This window comes from Nicotiana tabacum, chromosome 22 (assembly GCF_000715075.1).
Source record: "Nicotiana tabacum cultivar K326 chromosome 22, ASM71507v2, whole genome shotgun sequence".
Classification (NCBI taxonomy): domain Eukaryota; kingdom Viridiplantae; phylum Streptophyta; class Magnoliopsida; order Solanales; family Solanaceae; genus Nicotiana; species Nicotiana tabacum.
In genome coordinates, this window is record NC_134101.1 from 206,193,558 (window position 1) to 206,209,767 (window position 16,210).

The 16,210-nt window shown below is 37.5% G+C and overlaps 1 long non-coding RNA gene across 1 annotated transcript; it reads left to right on the top strand.

Moving 5' to 3' along the window:
* Window positions 1–2,249: 2,249 nt before the first annotated feature.
* Window positions 2,250–3,427, top strand: LOC107803891 (uncharacterized). Its single transcript, XR_001652093.2, has 2 exons — window positions 2,250–2,664; window positions 3,187–3,427. It is a non-coding gene; the product is annotated as an uncharacterized LOC107803891 (long non-coding RNA).
* Window positions 3,428–16,210: the final 12,783 nt, after the last annotated feature.

The following is a 16,210-nucleotide window of genomic DNA, read 5'->3' on the forward strand; positions in this document are numbered from 1 at the left end:
TTTCTCGGTAGTCCCAGCTACCAAAACTTCCTGAACTACATTGACCTGAATCCTTCATAGCCAAGGATATGTAGGCAACCTTCGAAGTAAGGTTCGGTCAGACTTTTTCCAAAAATAAAATGCTTCCTATGGAGTTTCAAACGGGCAAAAATCGCTCGTAGTTGCTCATCTTATCTTTGCCCGAAAACTCTTCGTGTTTCCGAGAAAAGAGGGGCAGCTGTGAGCATGTGATTTTTGCCCTATTCAAAATACTCCTACAAAATTAAAGGAATAGATTTTTTCCCAATTGTTTGCAATTTTATAGGTTTTTTGTAGAATTTTATTAATTGTTTGCATTTTTGTGCATGTTTAATTTTTATTAAAATCATGAAAATGCCCCAAAAATGTCAAAAACATCATGAATTATTTATTAGACTTTGTGTTCATATTTTAGGATTAATTAATTAATTAATTACTTTATCAAAATGAAAAAATCACAAAATTGTGCTCATTTTTACCTTTTTAGCTTTCAATTTTAGATTGGTAATTTCCTCTTCATTAATTTAGGATTAACTAATTTTTGTAAATATTATAAATATATAATTAGTTTAATTTTATAAATTAGATTAATTTAGGATTTTAATTAATTAAAGAAAGGAAAAAGAAAATAAAGAGAAAAAGAAACTAGAAAAGGTTTAATTTGGTCTTGAAATAAGGCCAAATTTTGTACCCAAATCCATCCAAACCCAAGCCCAAAGACCAGCATACCCGGTCCAGTGCCCTAGCCCCAAAACGACCTCGTTTTTACGTTCTTTCATCATAGCCGTTGGATTCTTTTGATCCAACAGCTCGAAACTTAATCCCATTTTTACATATAACTGTCCTAAACTAGAGACCCCCCATCGACCCTCTCTCATTCTATCTCTATATACTCTCAAAAGAAACCTTAGCCGCCCTAGGATTCCCTCGCCGGCTCCGCCTCTCTCCGCCGCCCGGAAATCGCCTTATGGCGGCGGAGCTTCTCCAAACTACTCCAAATTAACACCCGACAATCACCTTTCCCTCCCCCTTTAAAAGTGTCTGAACGAGACATACCCCCAAACCCCTAAACTCCTTCAGTCTCTCATCTTCTACGTCTCCAAAGAACCCTAGCCGTCGGAAATTGTCTTCCGGCGCCGCCGCCCTAAACCACTGCCCTAGATACCTCCAAATGAGCCCAAATCTTCGCCAGATAGTCCACGTACCCTCCTCTTTCCAAGACCCCTAACATCATCTATCAAATCTTTATAGGTTGCTCCGATTTTCAGATCTAAAATTCTCAAAAAACAGTATTCTGCCTCCTTTCTTCTTTTTCTTCGATATTGTTTGTTCAAGCCGACTCATTTATGTAAAGCTAGTTCCCTTGGCAAGAGAAATAGATCAACGTTGGTGTTGGTTCTTTTCAAGCCGCCGGAATTCGGTCAGTCACCTTACCATCCACCGGAATTCCATAGTCTTGTGACGACATTCTCCGGCCAAGCTAGGGTTATTATCGTAACATGCAACCACTATACCTGTTTCTCTGAGCAAGAGTCAGTTGCTCGTGTGAAGATATCGACCCCGGATCTGATCGCTTGAAATTAATAGTTTGTCATCCTCAGGTATTCCTTCAGTTCATTTTCCTTCCCTTGTCAATTTGGTTTAACATTTCTTTTTCTTTATTTTATTTTTCTGGCCAATCATCATTTTGTTTTTTTACATAATGTAGATTAGTTTATGTTAATGATAATATGTTTAGCCTAATTATAATGTTCATTTGTCAACTACAATTTGTTAGGTGAATTAGATCAGTTTTAGTCCATTCAGATTTTAATTAAGTGTTAATTGACAATTTGTTTTGTTTTGGTCTATATCTAATTTGGCCTTAATTGTTTGAGTTGGGAGGTTTGAATGCCAATTGGAATTGAAGGGGTTTGAAAGGGTAATATTGAAAACTTTAAAGGGGTAATTAGAAATCAATTCAGGGAATCCAAGGATAGAATGGCCTGGATAGTTTTAGGAGGTTCTCGAAGGGGTTAATGGACAATCAAATGATCAGAATTTAGGTCAAATAGATTAAAATTGCAATAAGCAGAATTTAGAAGGGTAAAATTGAGAGTTTTAAATGGGAAAATATCAGAATGTTCTAGTATGGGACAGCTGTCCCCATTCTTAGCATGAAAATGCTGAAATTGGGTGGGAAAAAGGACGGACAACTGTTAAAAGATGTTGTACTATCTGACATTTTAGGAATTTAGGGCAGAATATGCCTTTTTGATGCTGTTTTATACACTCTATAAAAGAAAAAGAACTTTACTGATTCTTGGACAGATTTTGATCAATATATTCACTCTAAAGGGTCCTCTGAATACACAGAAAACTCATGCATCCTTCTTTTCTGGCATTTATAATAGAAAACACACATAGAATCCCAAAGATACCTTAAAAATGGAGTTTGAATCTAGAGCTGTTCTTTGTTGTTAGTGTGTTTTGTTACTGCTGTTTTCTGGGTTGTTGAGCTCTATTTCCTATGGTTTTTATGACTTTTATTTGGTCCCCAATACTCTGATTTCTACTCTAATTACTGGTGGAAGCTGATTTTCTATTTTCTTTTCTCCAAAGTCAGAGGCATATTTCTTACTATCTGTTGTACCTGTGACTGTTAAGGTATTGATTTCATTCTCATCAAATGTAATAGTTTTTGGAATGCCATAAATATCATCAGATTTGCAACTTTGGATTGATTACATACTTGTTAAATGTTCTACCCGTTAATCTGGTAATATATGGGTTGTTTGAATATTTTCTACCATGTCTACTTTCTAACAAAACCGAGTCTGATATTTCAGCATATAACAGTAATATAACTATGAGCTTGTTTGTTAATGTTGTGTTAATCATGGATTTTTGGTTGCATTAGTTTGAGCACTTAAGGTGAAGTAACATTGATATTTCCAGTTTGATTTAAAGCATCAGATGTGTTGAATGTTTCAAACCTTAATGGAGGAGGAAACAATGCTTTAAAATCAGTTCTTTCTTTTAGCCTTGGAGTGTTAAAATACATTTGAAGTTCTGAAAATTCCCTAAATGTTTAAGATTTAGAAGTTTTGGCAGCATTCTCTTGTGTGTAAAGCCTTCCCCATTTGGAAATCACTTTGTCTTGGGTATTATTGGTATTTGGTAATGCAGGAGTTTGTAAGTGCTTGGCATGAGGTACAGATTTACAAATCTAGCCACTGATTGATTAGCCGTTTGTGAATGATAGGCAACTTCAAGAACATGGCAAAAAATTATTGCTAAGTTGATCACTAGGCAGATTCAAAATTAATTCGATTTCAGCCTATACAGATTACTTTTCTTAATTTAGTTCAAGGCCTGTAATTATTTGTAAAAATGCAATGAAGCTATTCATTATTTGTAGTGTATAAAATGTATTCATATTTAGTTTAAATTATAGTTGTTTCAGTTTTTTTTCTTTACAGCAGCCCAAATATTTCTTGATTCAGAATTTGAAACTGGGCCCATTTCATTTAAGCATACTAGGACCAGTACATATTAACTTGAGATGATCCAGTTTAGGATATGTTATCTGTTCTGAAATGTGACTTAAATAGCTAGTATAGAGGTTTTGAAAATCGTTGATTTGTGCACATCTATATTTGGCAAGGATTGTGAGATTACAATGTGGTGTTTGAACTCTTTCTAGTCTTTTATACAATACAAATGATTTTTAAGTTTAACATTTTGTCAAAATTATGTTAAGTAATTACTAGTTGTCTTTACACAATGTTGGATCCAATCAACCGTGGCCTGATTTGTCAAAGTTGGTTCATTGATTTGTTAATGTTTGGCTCATTAACTTGTAGTGATATTATTGGCTCCAAGGGAAAACACATTTAGATCATGTGCCCGCATTAACAGAATTCACACTTTACCCGACCCCATTCTTTGACATTCACTTGACTGCAAACCTTATAAAAAAAAATGATCATATGAACACCCGTAGTTTGCTTTAGGCACGTAACTAAATCATCGCAACTACGGGTACGATTTCCGTGGCATAGTTGTGATACCTAATTTTAAATTAAGTTTAAATATAAATATCTGTAGTTCGCTTTAGTTGAGTATAATCTTTTGAAATAAATGGAGGCGTGCCATTCACAAATGAATCCCATAATCTATGACCCTCACATTAATACTAAGACTAGTGTGAAAAATACTTGGAACATTCATAACTATTATAGAAAACACTTTGAACATTCGTAGTTTGCTTTAAGAGCGTTTATAATAAAATTATCATAGCTACGGGTACGGTTCCCGTGACGTAATTGTGATACATAATTTTCAAATTCGGTGGTACATTTATGTGACCCGGCCACAACTTCTAATAACGTTAATAAATTAAACATGTTGTAGATCGTGGGCACGGTTCTCGTGACACGATTCACCGTGTGTATTAAATAAACAAGTGTACGACAATCGTAACTTGTTCAAGAAATAATTCCATAAATTCTAAAAAAGCGGTTAAATTAATTAATAGTTATTATAAAGTTAAAAATGCACACTAGATTCAAAACATGTAGTAAATCAGATAATTCGACCAATATTAATAGTTAAGCGATTGTGCTCGAACCACGAAATCCGGAAATGCCTAACACCTTCTCCCGGGTTAATAGAATTCCTTACTTAGAATTTCTGATTTCGTAGACTTTTAAATAAAGTTAAATTCTCCTCGATTTGGGATTTAAAATAAATCGGTGACTTGGGACACTAAATAAACTATTCCAAGTGGCGACTCTGAAATAAATAAAAAATAATCTCATTTCGAATAATGTCACTTTAATTGAAAAAACTCCCTTATATCCCCTTTTGGTGGTAAAAAAGAGGTGTGACAATATTCAAAAGAAATGTTGGAATATTATGATAATTATCGTTTTTACCTCATTATTACTGTTGTGCTTCATATATATTTATAATTTATCATACTGGTTTATTGGACCACTATTAAGTGTCGATGTCGATCCCTCGTCACTATTTCTCCGAGGTTAGGCTAGATACTTACTAGGTACGTGTTGATTTACGTACTCATGCTACGCTTCTGCAATATATGTGCAGGATCTGACAGGTTCATTTGATGGTCACCTTGGCGCGTAGGCGCAACAGTTGAGGGGTCCTTATGGTGAATTACTTTCCATGCTACGTACCGTAGCCCAAAGAGTCTCCATCTTATTTATATACTCTATCATGTTTATTTTATATTATAGACAGATGATGTGTTATTATGGCGCTCTTTAGTAGGCGCTCATGCACTTGTGAAACTGAGTTTTGGGATATTCTTGTTGATGTTACGAAATTGCATAACATTGTCACCTTTTGTTTTTATATCTTACTAATTGTGTATGTACCCATGATTTTAAATGCACAAATTTTTTTATTTAATAAATTTTGTGATTTCAAAAATAATAAAATGAACAATTAATTTGATAGTTCACCATTGACTTGCCTAACGGCTATGTTAGGCATGTCGTGAATTAAATCTCGACATTTCTGGCGACCATTGTGCTTTTAATATTGCTCCGGTGTAGCCGTCAAAGTAGTACTGTATTGTTGGCTGGAGATTTCTCAATTGTCGGCGACATTTTGTGTTTGCTTTGGCTCCTCCAATTATCTTCTATTTCCGTGTGGTTACTGTTACTTTGATTTTTCATCTCCCTTGTTTATATGTTGATAACTAAAACATTTTGCTGGTTCCTATTTTTGAGCAGATACGCTGCAAATCAGGCCGGAAATTTCGTCCAGTGTGTGTCTCATTTTGTTACTGTTCCGGCATCCTTCTTGATTGTGCCAATTAAAAAATGCTTGTTTTGTTCCATTGTATTCGGATTCATGGGTTACGGATCTGTTAGCATTATATTGGGATATTTGCTATGATACTATTATTTTCGGACAAAATCTTGCCAAAGAAAAATATACATCTTTGAACCTGTAACATTGTTTTACTAAAGAATGTTACTGATTTTGAGTAGGTGCATTTGTTTGGAACGGATACTGTCTTGAAAGCCTATGAAAATAATTTCTTTAGATTATTGAGACACGACCCGCCTATTGACCTTTCGGACCGGTCCCAAAATAACGAGGCGATGATGATAAATATCAGAAAAGGAAAAGACGAGAACGTGACGAACCAATAACCTTTGGACAGAGACACGGCTAGCTACCGTAGTCGCAACCAAGGCGGTTCCCGTTCTCATGTCTAGACGGAAATCAAATATCTGAGCCTCAACCCAATCGGGAGATGTTTCGGCTTATATTCCTACTAATGTAATTTCCATGGCTGATGGACAAATCTTCTTATCCGTCGACCTCTCTCATAATACTTTTAAACTATTTTCCAAAAATCTTTTAATAAAACTTTTTTCAAAAAACAATTTTCCAAAAACATAATTTAATGAAAATTATTTCAAAAATATATGTAATATTTAATTTATTTTTACTTTATGGTATTTCACGAACAATTTTCACTTCTTTTGTCTTGCGAGGTACACTCAAAGATGAAAAGATAAAATCCTTGACAAACTTTCCCGCTTCGTACTAAATACCCTGCTTCTATCAGGACCCAGATTCCCAACGTCGGAGTCGTAATGGCGCCTAACATCTACTTGCTAGGCAAGCAAACATTAGATAACCATTTTAATAATTTAAAATAGAGTAATAACAATTATTAACGATTAATAAAGCTACAATACATAAGATAAAACCATAATATAACACAGTCTAGTCTAATTCAAGAAATTTGGAGTCACCAGTACATGAACAACTAGAATACTACAAGTATGATTTGAACAAAATACAACTGTTTGAAATGAAATAAACAATAATGACAGAAATAGAGGGGGACTTTAGGGAATGCGAACGCCAGCAGCTCTACCTCAAGTCTCTGAGGACCAACACTAGTATTTGCACAAGAAATGCGAAAATATGGCATGAGTACAACTGACCTAATGTACTCTATAAGTATCGAGTCTAACCTTGACGAGATAGTGACGAAGCTATGACAAGACACCTACTAATATCCTATGCAGATATACACAAAAGGCAACAGAAACAACAAATAGGGCATTTAACATAATAACAGGGAGGGAACATGTAGAAAGAAAAGCACGAGAAGAATGTCAAGTACAAAATCACCAAGTAGCCCTTTTACAAAATAAACTACAATGCAACTGATTAAATCATCAATCCTGACATCAAACAAAGAAATGAAATGTAGCCATTACCCTTCGTACTTTTACTCTCGCCATCACCGTGTAATATCATAAATGTAGCCATTACCCTTCGTGCTTTTACTCTCATCCTCACCATATAATAATGATAAGATAAATGAAATGGCACGGCATCACCCTTCATGATTTTACTCTCTTTCTCACATGAAATGATAAATGATACTAAGCAATCAAGTGCACGACATCACTCTTCGTGCTTTAATCCTCACAATCTCTCAATCAATGATAATAATATGCAAATAAGGCATGACAACACCCTTTGTGCTTTTTACTCTTCCTCCCCAAGCAATAACATTAATCCACAATAGCAATGCAAGGTAGGGAGAAAATTTCACTTCAATTATAGTGTCATGATAGGCAAAATAGACTTTCAATATCTCAACAACTCCAAAATAACTAATAAATATGAAGGCGAACAATTAAAGAAATAATAATCTAGCTAAGGAATAGAAAGCATAATCAATAGAACAACATAGTACAATAAAATAATTTTCACCCGCATACTTAAACCCAATGATAACACATAACTACTCATCACCTTACATATATACCATCCCTACACATAATGCACGTAGCATATAGACCAACAGGTCCTAATTCCCTCAGGTAAAAGTTAACCACGACACTTAACTCTTCTGCAATCAAATCAATGCTCAACCACGACTTTTCTATAGAATTAGCCTCCAAATCAATCAAATATAGCCATATATAGTTCGGATAATTCAAAATAAGCTTAGAAACTACCCATGAGTAAAAAAGTGTCGATCTTAATGATATTGAAAAAAGTCAACAAAAGTCAACCCCGGGCCCGCTTGATCAAAACCCGAGATTCGGACCAAAATCCAATTACTCATTTACCCCTAAGTCGGTTATGTGATTTATTTCGAAATCGGACCTCAATTTGAGGTCTAAATCTCAATTTTACAAAATTCCTAATTTCTACCCAAATCCCTAATTTCTACCATAGAAATCCTAAATTTGATGTTAAACCACATGAAAATTAATGAGGATTTGAAAGAAAGTGAGTTAGAGTTGCTTACCAATGAATTTGGGAAGAAAAAATTCTTCAAAAATCGCCTCCAGTGTGTTTAGGGTTGAGAAATAATGTAAAATGAGCTAAGTCTCGTTTTCCCCATCTTTTACCCAACTGCATGTATCACAGTTGCGAACTCTTATTCGCATTTGGGAACACCGCAAATGCATAGAACGGATCACAAATGCGATCATCGTATCATAAGCCCAGAAGTCGCAAATGCGATATAACCGTCTTATATAAGAAAGGCCACCCCTTCACATATGCAAGTCAAGTGTGAAGCTTCCCAACATTACATTGCGACACTAGAGTCATAAAAGCGAAGCCAACAACCATCGCAAAAGCGACTCTTTCTTCGCAATTGTGAAGCCCCAACCCCTAGCACATGCTTGAAAATGCGAAACCAATGTTCGCAAAAGTGAGACTTGCAAATTTGAGTCTGACCTCGCAAATGCGAGATATGTAGATCAACACGAGGACCGAAGTACACCAGCTATTTCAAATCATCCAAAACTCATCTGATACATACCCGAAACTCACCCGAGCCTCTTGGAATCCCAAACAAACATGAACATAAATGTAATAACATTATATAAACTTGCTTCTGCGATCAAAACACCAAAATAACATCTGAAACTACGAAGCGGACATCAAAATACATGAAATTCAAAAGGAAACTCAAGAGTAGCTAGAAACCCAATCAAGTGTCTGATTCCTCTCAAACTAACTCGGAATAATGTCAAATTTTACTGACTAGTTTTAAATAGCAAAACAGACCTATTCAAAGTCTCAAAACAAAAATCTAAACCCGGTAATCATAAACTCAACCTATGGTCAAACCTGATGAATTTTTAAATATTCAAATTGCCATCTTTCAACAAAATAAGTATAATCAACCTAGGGACATCCGAATTCAATTTCAGGCATACAAGCAAGTCTAAAATTACAATACGAACCTACCAGAATCGTCAAAATACTTATCCCGGGTTGTTTATCCAAAATGTTGACTGTTGTCAACTCTAACCTTATTTTTAGTCAAAATTTTTATTTTTCTTCAAATTTCACATAAAAGTTTTTCGAAAAGCGACACACACCACACACACATACCAAAAAACATCAAATGAAACTACAGGAGGTCTCACATTATGAAAATTAAAGTTAGTAATCAAATCAACCTATCAGGTCGTCACAACTTCGTACTTCCCATTCTTAGATGTACTCAAATATAAGTATAGTAGAACTCTTGTTATAATATCGCTTTACTTATTCTTTTAGGTATTTATTTGCTCTATCTATCACACCTAGAATATCATGTTTAAATAAAATAATAAATAGAGTTGTCAAGCGTTAGCTAACTATAGTTCACATCAAATACTTAGGCCTTAGACATGTGCTTGCAATTGGTTTGATTAGCTTGATTCGTATTCACGTAGTTAATCTAACTAGTTAGCTTAACTCGAGTAAATTTGGGCTTGTGAATAATTTAGTTGTGTTTAGTCTCAATTTTACTATATTAAATTATTATGAGATTTTTCTCTAGTCTTACCATATCTCATACTGTGATTGTCACGATCCGCATTTTTCACCCTCGAGAGTCGTGATGACGCCTACTAGTGAAAACTAGGCAAGCCAATCAACTGAATTATTTGCCTTGTTTCCATTTTTTTTAAATTCGTTAATAGTTATAGGCCAACAGTTAATAATCAACAAAATTTAACAAGTGGAAAATTCAATTTCAAGCTTTAATAATCCTGCTATAACAATTCCATAACAAATCTACCCAAGATTGGTGTCACAACTTCATAGACTGTCTAAGAGTACTACAAATAAAGGTTTGAAAGAAATAACAAAATATTGTCTCTGGGATTGCATAAAGAAACAGGAAAATAGATAGAGGGAGACGACAAGGCTTGCGGACGCCTGCAGGACTACCTCGGGTTGCCTGATGAACAAGTAGCAGAAATCTCACTGCGGTCCGAAATCTACAACACTGGGATCTACACAAAAGAGTGCAGAGTGTAGTATCAACACAATCGACCCCATGTGCTAGTAAGTGCCTAGCCTAACCTCGGTAAAGTAGTGACGAGGCTAGGACCAGAATACCAAATAAACATGTACAGGTAAATAATGTACAACGGAAAATAGAAGAAGAAATATATAGTCAAAGAAGGGAGGGGGAAACATGCTGCGGGAAAATACCAAATGGCAACAGGAGGACAATAATTAAATATATGGAACACCACTATTCAATTATCAACAAGAATCAGAAATCAAATAAGTGCACGGCATCACCCTTCGTGCTTTTACTCTCATCCTCACCATAAAAAATCAATATAAACTGCACGACATCACCCTTCGTACTTTTACTCTCATCCTCACCATAAAATCAATATAATCGGCACAGAATGGTACATCGTGCGGCACGACATCACCCTTCGTGCTTTAACACTCTCTCACCAAAACAATGCACGACATCACCCTTCGTACTTTACACTCTTCCTCACCCAAACAACAAACACAAACAATAAGGGCAAGGAATAAATGAATCATAATAAAATCCGGCAAGGGAACAATATCAAAACAACAACATCCCAGCAAGGGAACAACATTAGAAGCCGCAACATCCTGGCAAGGGATTAATACCATAATCCTCTTCTCATTTTTCACATTTACTTCACAACTTGATTCACAATTTGAGCCAATGCTCTATAAGGTTCAATTGCCAATTTTCTTTCCACAAACCTTTGCTCAACAATAGCAACCACCACATTAAACATGAACTATACAAACAGAGTCACATTAATCATCACATAAGACTCACGGGCATGCTTGACACCAATGTATAGATATTCATCACCATGTCTATACATTGTACTCAACAAATAATACATAACAAATAGGACACAACTCCTAATCCCTCAAGCTAAGGTTAGACCAAACACTTACCTCGCTTGGCAACCAAATTCAAGATTCCAATGAACCTTCGCCTTCAAAATTCATGTCCGAAGGCTTCAAATCTAGTCACAAATAATTTAATATACTCAATACAAATAGTAGAAATTAATTCCATATAAATTTGCTAATTTTTCGGATTAAAATCTGAAATTTAACTCAAAAATTGCATGTAGGGCCCACTTTTCGGAATCATATGAAACTCACAAAATGTGATAACCCATTCCGGTACGAGATCAACCATATAAAAATTATCGAATTCCGACATCGGATTGGCTTTCAAATCTTAAATTTTTGTTTTCGGAAGATTTGGTAAAAATCTGATTTTTCTTCCATTAATTCATGGGTTCATGATGTAAATGAGCATGGAATCATGATCTATAAATTATTTATTATAAAGAACACTTACCTCATTCAAATTTATGAAAACCCCTATGACAATCGCCCAAACCGAGCTCCCCCAACTCTATTTTTGTCAAAATGGCCAAAACCCCAGTTTTATAGCATTTTTACGATTCGGGCGCCACAGGTGGCTCCAGGCGCTGCCTGTGGTGCTGGTTCCAGTAGCCAAAAATTATCCCGGCACCATGGATGGCGCCCCGCGCTACCCTGGGCGCTGGAGATGGGAAATTATTTTTCCCTGACACGAAAATGGGCATAACTCTCTCATACGATGTACGAATTGGACGATTCTTTTTGCTATGGCTCTGAAATTTTGATACGGATCTAATGCTTCAATCAAAACTGAATTTGGAGCACATTTTATTAATATAATACCACTTATTCTTAAAGAACGACATCGAAGCATTCTTGAAATGCCCAAGTTAAACTCCATCAACCATCCAAAATCCACTCGAGGCCCTCAAGACTTCAGCCAAATATATCAACAAGTCTTAAAACATCATATGGACTTACCTAGGGTTTCAAATAACTCCAAGAAATGTTGAAATGCCAATTCACACCTCAATTCGGACTTATGAGTTTCAAACTTTTCAATTTACATAACTTGTGCCGAAACATATCAAATGAATCATGAATGACTTCAAATTTGGCACACAAGTCATAAATGACATAATGGAGCTATTCCAATTTTTAAAATATCAATACGAGCCCAGTATCAATAAAAGTCAAATTCGTAGTCAAACTTTGGAAACATTTAGCCTTTAGATTTTTAGTTTTTTGTTAAATGGCTATAACTTGAGCTAGGGACCTCCAAATTTGATTCCGGGCATACTCCCAAGTCCTAAATCACGATACATACCTACTTGAACTATCAAAACACTTATACAGGTCCGTTTGCTAAAAATGTTGACCGAAGTCAACTCACTTGAGTTTTAAAGCTCTATTTCACATTTTAATCCATTTTTTTCACATAAAAACGTTCTGAAAAATTATACGGACTGCACATGCAAATCGAGGTGAGGTAAAAAGGAGGTTTTTAGGCCTCGGAACACTGAATTTGTTTCTAAAACAAGTGATAACTTTTTGGGTCATCACATCCTCCACCTCTAAAATAATAGTTCGTCCTCAAATGGACATAAGAAGGAAGTACCTGAGTCGGGGAAAAGATAGGGATAACAGCTCCGCATATCGGACTCAGACTCCCAGGTCGATGCTTCAGCAGCTGACCTCTCCATTGAACACGAACAGAAGGAAAACTCTTTGATCTCAACTAACGGACCTGCCGGTCTAGAATAGCTACCGGCTCCTCCTCATAGGACAAGTCCTTGTCCAACTGGACAGTGCTGAAGTCTAACACGTGGGATGGATTGTTGTGATACTTCCGAAGCATGGACACATGAAACACTGGGTGCACGGCTAATAAGCTCGGCGGCAACGCAAGTCCGTAAGCCACCTCTCTCACTTGATCAAGAATCTCAAACAGGCCAATGAACCTAGGACTAAGATTGCCCTTCTTTCGAAATCTCATCACGCCCTTCATAGGCAACACCCGAAGCAATACCCGCTCACCGACCATGAATGCCAAATCACGAACCTTACGGTGGGCATAACTCTTTTGCTTGGACTAAGCTGTACGAATCCTATCCTGAATAATCCTGACCTTGTCCAAGGCATCTTGTACTAGATCCATACCCAACAACCGAGCCTCTCCTCGCTCAAACCATCCAACCGGCAACCGACACCACCTATCATATAAAGCCTCATAAGGAGCCATCTGAATACTCGACTGGTAACTGTTGTTGTAGGCAAACTCTGCTAAAGGCAAAAACTGATCCCACAAGCCTCCAAAGTCAATGACGCAAGCTCGGAGCATATCCTCCAAAATCTGAATAGTCCGCTCAGACTACCCGTCTATCTGAGGATGAAATGTTGTGCTCAACTCAACCCGTGTGCCAACTCTCGCTGAACTGCTCTCCAAAAATGTGAGGTAAACTGTGTACCTCGGTCCGAGATGATAGACACGGGTACACCATGGAGACGAACAATCTCCCGGATATAGATCTCAGCTAACCTCTCGGAAGAATAGAAGACTGCCACAGGAATGAAATGTGCTGACTTGGTTAGTCTATCAACAATAACCCACACTACATCGAACTTCCTTTGAGTCCGTGGGAGTCCAACAACGAAGTCCATAGTGATACGCTCCCACTTCCACTCAGGAATCTCAATCTTCTGGAATAAACCACCAGGCCTCTGATGCTTGTACTTAACCTGCTGACAATTCAAACATCGAGCCGCATATGCAACAATGTCCTTCTTCAGTCTCCTCCACCAATAATGCTGCCGCAAATCCTGATACATCTTGGCGGTGCCTGGATGAATAGAGTACCAGTAACTATGGGCCTCCTCTAGAATCAACTACTGAAGTCCATCCATACTAGGGACACAAATGCGACCTTGCATCCTCAAAACACCATCATCTCCTAGTGTGACCTGCTTGGAATCTCCGTGCTGCACCGTGTCTCTAAGGACACATAAATAAGGATCATCATACTGTCGATCTCGGATACGCTCCAATAAATAAGAGCGAGCAATTGTACAAGCTAATATGCAGCTAGGCTCAGAAACATCCAACCTTACAAATTGATTGGCCAAAGCCTAGATATCCAAAGCAAGCGTTCTCTCACCGACTAGAATATACGCAAGACTGCCCATACTGACTGACTTCTTACTCAAAGCATCGGCCACCACATTGGCCTTTCCCGGATGATATAAGATGGTGATATCATAGTCTTTCAACAGTTCCAACCACCTTCTCTGCCTTAAATTCAGCTCCTTCTGCTTGAACAAGTATTGCAAACTCTTGTGGTCCGTGAACACCTTACATGCCACACCATACAGATAATGCCTCCATATCTTCAGCGCGTGAACAATGGATGCTAACTCGAAATCATGGACTGGATAGTTTTTCTCATGAATCTTCAACTGACGCAAAGCATAAGCAATGACCTTTCCATTCTGCATCAACACCGCACCAAGCCCAACACGAGATGTATCATAGTAAACTGTATATGGGCCTGAACTTGAGGGCAGAACCAACACTGGCACCGTAGTCAAAGCTGTCTTGAGCTTCTGGAAACTCGCCTTGCACTCATCCGACAACTAAACTAGGCACCCTTCTGGATCAACCTGGTCATCGAGGCTGCAATAGATGAAAACCCCTCCACAAACCGACGATAATAGCCTGCCAAACCCAAGAAACTCCAGATCTCTATAGCTGATGTGGGTCGAGGCCAGTTCTTTACTACCTCTATCTTCTTTGGATCTACCTGAATACCCTCTGCTAAAACCACATGACCCAAGAAAGCAACTGAACACAACCAAAATTCACACTTCAAAAACATAGCATACAACTGACTATCTCTCAAAGTCTGAAGAACCACTCTCAGATGTTGTTCATGCTCCTCATGACTACGGGAATAAATCAAAATATCATCAATGAAAACTATCACGAATGAATCCAAGTAAGGCCTGAACACTCGGTTCATCAAATCTATAAAAGCTACTAGGGCATTCGTCAGCCTGAACGACATCACCAAGAACTCATAATGCCCGTACCGAGTGCGAAAAGCTGTCTTAGGGACATCGGATGCCCTAATCCTCAACTGATGGTAGCTAGATCTCAAGTCGAACTTAGAAAACACTTGGTCACCCTGAAGCTGGTCGAACAAATCATCAATCCTCGGCAATGGGTATTTATTCTTGATTGTGAACTTGTTCAATTGCCGGTATTCTATACACATTCTCATCGATCCGTCCTTCTTCTTGACAAACAACACCGGTGCACCCCATAGCGAGACACTGGGCCTAATGAAACCCTTATCAAGCAAGTCTTGCAACTGCTCCTTCAACTCTTTCAACTTAGGCGGGGCCATACGATATGGCAGAATAGAAATAGGCTGAGTGTCCGGAGCCAGATCGATGCAAAAATAAATATCCTTGTTAGGTGGCATACCCGGTAGGTCTGAAGGAAATACCTCAGGAAACTCACGGACAATGGGCACAGAATCAATAGAAGGAACCTCGGTACTGAAATCGCGAACATATGACAAATAGGCCAAACACCCCTTCTCAACCATTTACCGAGCCTTCGTATAAGAGATAAGGCTATAGGTAGAATGACCAGGAGTCCCTCTCTATTCTAAACGAGGTATACCCGGTAAGGCTAAGGTCACTATCTTGGCATGACAATCTAAGATGGCATGGTAAGGTGATAACTAGTCCATCCCTAGTATGACATCAAAATCAACCATGTCCAACAGTAATAAGTCTACTCGGGTCTCAACACCCCCAATCACAATCACGCAAGAATGATGAACACGATCTACCACAATAAATCACCCACCAGGGTGGACACATAAATAGGAGCACTCATAGAATCACTGGGCATGACCAGATACGGCGCAAAATAAGATGACACATAAGAGTATGTAGAACCTAGATCAAATAGCACTGAAGCATCCCTACTACAAACCAAAGTCGT